Source organism: Callospermophilus lateralis, chromosome 19 (genome assembly GCF_048772815.1).
Source record: "Callospermophilus lateralis isolate mCalLat2 chromosome 19, mCalLat2.hap1, whole genome shotgun sequence".
Taxonomy (NCBI): domain Eukaryota; kingdom Metazoa; phylum Chordata; class Mammalia; order Rodentia; family Sciuridae; genus Callospermophilus; species Callospermophilus lateralis.
Genome location: NC_135323.1, coordinates 20,377,555 through 20,382,661, shown reverse-complemented (window position 1 = coordinate 20,382,661; position 5,107 = coordinate 20,377,555). Strand labels below are relative to the sequence as shown.

At 56.8% G+C, this 5,107-nt stretch overlaps 2 pseudogenes; one reads left to right on the top strand and one right to left on the bottom strand.

Annotated features, from left to right (window-relative positions):
* On the top strand, nucleotides 1-2,261 carry LOC143384940 (sulfotransferase 1A1-like; annotated as a pseudogene).
* Nucleotides 2,262-2,534: 273 nt separating this feature from the next.
* On the bottom strand, nucleotides 2,535-4,713 carry LOC143637780 (SAGA-associated factor 29-like; annotated as a pseudogene).
* Nucleotides 4,714-5,107: the final 394 nt, after the last annotated feature.

The following is a 5,107-nucleotide window of genomic DNA, read 5'->3' as shown; positions in this document are numbered from 1 at the left end:
ATGGAACTTGTCCAGGACTCCTGCCGCCTTCCACTGGTCAATGTGAAGGGGGTCCCGCTCATCAAGTACTTTGCAGAGATGGTGGGGCCGATTCAGAGCTTCCAGGCTTGGCCCGATGATGTGCTCCTCAGCACCTACCCCAAGTCTGGTAAGTGAGGGGGGTCACTTTGCTCCCCCACTGGGGCTGCAGTCCCCACCTTGGTCTCCAGGGCCCAGCCCTTCATCCTGCTCACGTCTGCTTCTCTCTCTTTCTAGGCACCACTTGGTTGAGCGAGATACTGGAAATGATCTATCAGGGTGGTGACCTAGAGAAGTGTCACCGGGCACCCATTTACATACGCGTACCCTACCTTGAGTTTAAAGGCCCAGGTATTCCCTCAGGTGAGTACCAGGGTGCTGGGGCAAGTGGTATTAGGAAGATGGGGCTCCAGCTCACCACCAGTTCCCCTGCCCACACCTTAGGTCTGGATATTTTGAAAGATACACCTGCCCCTCGGCTCCTCAAGACACACTTGCCCCTGGGCCTGATGCCCCAGAGTCTGCTGGATCAGAAGGTCAAGGTGAGTGGCAGTAGAGGCCACTAGGCCATTCCAGCTTTGGTCCTGTTCTGCAGGGAAAGTCTCTTCAAGCTTTGTCTCTGCACAAGTGGGAAGGCCACCGGCCCTCACTGTGGCAGGGCCAAGACGAGGAGAGTGAGACTCTTCAGTAAAGACCCGAGGGCAGGGGAGCCTGGTGCTCAGAGGTTCACAGAGGGACTAGAGGGTCCTCTGCCTACCTTGTTCTCCATCTGGGTGTGTGGTGGAATCCCTGGGGTCAGTTTAGGATGAAGTATGGCTCCAGGGACCAGCCAGGAGTCTCCCATCAAAACTGAGGTCAGATCCCAGCTGCCGTAGCCATCCCTGAGGTCTCCAGCAAGTCAGCCTCAAGGCCTCAGCATGTTCCCTTGTCAAGCCAAGAGGGGACCCCCCCCAAAGGGGTGCTGTGAAGGGGGACCAGAACCAGGGGGGCAGGCAGTACTGGGTGTGTGTGGGGGGTGGTGTAGCTGGCAGTGGATGTCGACTGTTCCTGCAGGTGATCTATGTTGCCCGCAATGCAAAGGACGTGGCTGTCTCCTATTACAACTTCTACAAAATGGCCAAGGTGCACCCTGACCCTGGCACCTGGGACAGCTTCCTGGAGAAGTTCATGGATGGACAAGGTGGGTCCCAATCTGGAGGAAGGAGAGGGCTGGAGCTGAGGACGGTCACCTAAAACTCATACCAAACCCTGCTGGTCCCCTTCCCCAGTGTCGTATGGGTCTTGGTACCAGCACGTGCAGGAGTGGTGGGAGCTGAGCCACAACCACCCTGTGCTCTACCTCTTCTATGAAGACCTGAAGGAGGTGAGACTGCCTGCCACTGCTTCCTTCCATGTCCCACCCAGGGGACTGGAACCTCAGGGTTCCTGACAAGGCACAGGACCCTCCCCTTTGGCAGGCCCACCCAGCCCAGGGTTGCCCACACTGCCTTCCTGGCATAGAACCACAGAGCCAGCCCAGCTCGGACCCAGCACAGCCCTCATCTCCTAGCACCTGGCTCAGCTGCACATGCCCGGGGCTCTGCCAACCCTGGGGCCTATTTCCTGAAAAAAATACTTTCCCTGCTCTGTTTCATAAGACACCAAGCAGGGCTCAGTTCTGGACCCTAAAAAGAGTGGGTCCAGGGAAACAGGCCCAGAGTGAAGCAGCTGGGGCTGAGAGGTTTCCAATGGAAGGGCCAGCTCCCTCAGAACACCAGAGAGGGGATTTCTGTTGTGTATCCTCCTTTAGAAATAGAAGCCCACTCTGAAGAGCCTGTGCCTTGCTTCAGAACCCCAAAAGTGAGATTAATAAGATCCTGGAGTTTCTGGGGCATTCCGTGTCAGAGGAGACCGTGGATCACATTGTCCAGCACACATCCTTCAAGGAGATGAAGCAGAATCCCATGACTAACTACACCACCATAGCAACTGAGTTCATGGACCACAGTATTTCTCCCTTCATGAGGAAAGGTGGGTGCTGGCCAGTGTGGGTGGCTCCAGAAGGGAGGGTGAAAGCAGCTGCCAGAGCCTGCCCTGAGCCACCTGGGGCCACCTGTGTGGGGGGACTCAGGCCCTGTTTTCCCTCCCCAGGTATCGTGGGGGACTGGAAATCTGCTTTCACCGTGGCCCAGAATGAGCGCTTTGACGCCCACTATGCTAAGAAGATGGCAGGCTGCAAGCTCAACTTCCGCTGGCAGCTCTGAGTGGTGTCGTGGGGAGCCACTACAGGGGGAGCATGGACACAAGTCTGACCTATGACCTCAGGAATAAAATATGATGTGTCCACCAAGAGGCCACCAGACACTAACTAAATCCCACTGGGACCAAGTAGGGCCCTCTGCCCAGCAGCCTGCCAGGACCATGTGCTCTGGCTGAGTGGGAAAGAGAGTGTGCAGAGGGAAGGCCCAGGAGACATGAGAGAAAAGGAAGGACGTTGAATCCTGTAAGATCCTCTGTTGCCTCCTCCCGCCAGTCTCCTAACACACTTCACTTTTGGGGGACTCTTTACAAGCCACCACTTACCTCTGGGCCACATTGAGGGAGGTGGAGCAGCCCTCTGCGAAGGCGATGTCTTCAAACAGAATGGAGTTTTCACCTGAGACCTGTAGGATGCAGACAGGAGGCACTGCTCAGAGGCTTCCAGGACAGGCCAGCCTCCACTTGGCCTGAAGCCCTGGGCCACCAGAAACCCTGAGAGTTCCAGGCACCTCCAGGCCTCACCTTCCCCTCTGAAGTCAAGGGGTCCAGGTCGCCTTCCCACTCCCTGCTGCTCCAGAGCTGGTCCTCAGTGAAGGTGGCCTAGGGCGGAAGACAAAGCAGAGGGAGAGGAGGGGTGAGATTCCATTCTCAAAGGGTCACGCTAGAATGACAAGGGGTCTGTTGCCACTCAGGACCCCTGAGTTAAGAAGATGAAGCAACGCAGAGGGCAGCAGGCAGGTGTCCTGAAGGCCCTGGGGGAAGAGCATTCAGCCTGCATCAGGTTACATGTGACCCGTTTCACATGGGTCAGCGTCAGCTGGAGGGGTGAAAGCGGGAGTCAGGAGGTCTGGGCACGTGCACCCAGCTCGCGCTACTCTGACTGCCCAAGTGAGGAAAGACAGGCAGGCAGAGTGGCCTGCTCCCTGGGGCCAGGCTCAGGCTCGGGCTTAGGATGGGCAGGAGGGATTCACAAGGAAGAGGCAGGTCCTTGAAGTTGTGAGGCCATGAGAGCAGCAAAGAGAAGGAATTGGAAGATGACCCCATGCCCTGTCTGGGGTCCTGAGGTGATGAAAGTCCTCTCCGTGGAGGCTGCCTTACCTGCTGTGGGATGTGGGATCAGGACTGTGTGGAACAGGTGGTCTGGAGATACTGAGCCAACGCCAGCTGCCCTTCTGGATAAGGCCTCGGGGACCATCTCTGGGTTGGCTGTCCACTGGGTGGGTTGGATGATGCACCGGTGGCTTAAGGCAGCCCAGTGGATCACTTGCCAGGAGCCTGGCCACCCATTCCCAGCTGGACACTCACTCTTTGCCTTCTTCATCAATGTCATCTACCTCATACCTGTGGGGGAATGGAAGGAGAATACCAGGGGTAGCCAGGTGCCCACTGCAAGCCAGGGAGCCAGAAAGAGGAGGAGGGGGAGATGGAGAGTGGGAAAGTGGCCCGAGGAGCCCAGTGCCTCCCAAACCTATTGGCCAGGTGTCCTCTGGGGGAGCTCTTCACCCACTGTGCACAGGCTGAACAATGCCAGCGGAAGAGGGTGTGGTGAGCAAGGTTCAGTGGGGTGGGTGTCCACTCACTTGTTGGTGGCATGGCTGTAACTGACCACCTCTGTCAGAATCCACTGCTCATCCCCATCTACAACCTTGACCCGTGCAGCCACCTTGTCTCCAGGCTTGCCACATAGTCCCCTGAGGCTGGAATGGCTCCACAGAGGGGTGGGGGCCCGTGAGTGGAAGGAGCATTAGTCGGGGTCTGGACACCAGGCCCCCCATGTTAGCTGTCACCCTCACTTGTCACCAGGCTTCCCGATCCAAAGGGGCAGGGTCATAGCCGACTGCTGCAGAAAGGTCATCAGCACCCCTCTGCACATAGTCTTACGAGGAGGCACTGAGTCATTGTACAAACCCACAATCTTGGCCACTGTGGGTAGGACATGCACCCCTGAGGCCCCAGGGAGGGATACCTGCCTTGAGACTCCCAGTACCCTGCCCTGTGCTGTCAGAGGATCTCAACTGGGAGCTCCCACCTCCCCAGTTACCACTAAGGTTCCAGCCCCTTCCCTGCCCATCCACAAGATGTCCAAGTTGGGACCCTGACAAGCTAAACTGCCAGGGTGATGAGGTGTAGGGACAGTGGTCACCCTTGAGGGGAGGAGCTAGAAAGTTGCTAAAAGGGGGTTTGGAGGTGCAGTCACCTCTGTCTCCTGACCTGGGCACCGTTGACCTGAGGGTTTTGGTCATCAAAACCCGCAGGAGCCATACACTTCCAGGCACTTTTGTACTCATTTGTGTGGTAATTCACTCAAAAGTTGAGAACCAATTATTCAGTGTGGACCTTTGGCCTCTCAGGCATGGCTCCACGAACTCCTCAACTTCAAACAGAACCAAACTGGGCATTCAAGCTCCCGTTCGCCTGCTTCTCGCAGCCAAACAGCTGTGACTCAGCACTAACCATCCCGCCGACAACTGGTAGGCCCTTCTGATTCTAAGGAGGTAAATGCCAACCGAGCCTTCATAGGCAGTGGCCACAGGATTGAAATGGGGCTTGAGAGAGACAGTCAGGACCCACCCGTTGCATTGGTCACCCGGCAAAAGGGAGCGAACTGTCACCATTTGCATATAATACCACCATGGCAGAGAACTGACATCACCAAAATATGGCAGAGGAGATAAATTCATTGAAATCAGGGGCAACAGGTGTGTAATCCCCTAGCCTTCCCTCTCCACACAGCGGGGAAACCTTAAGGGCCCCTCCCAACTCTCCCGTAAGGGCCCCCCCCAGCTCTCCCATGAGCGCGATAGCCAGACTGAGGGAATCAGGAGTGGCGCAGGACTCGCAGTGCGGAACT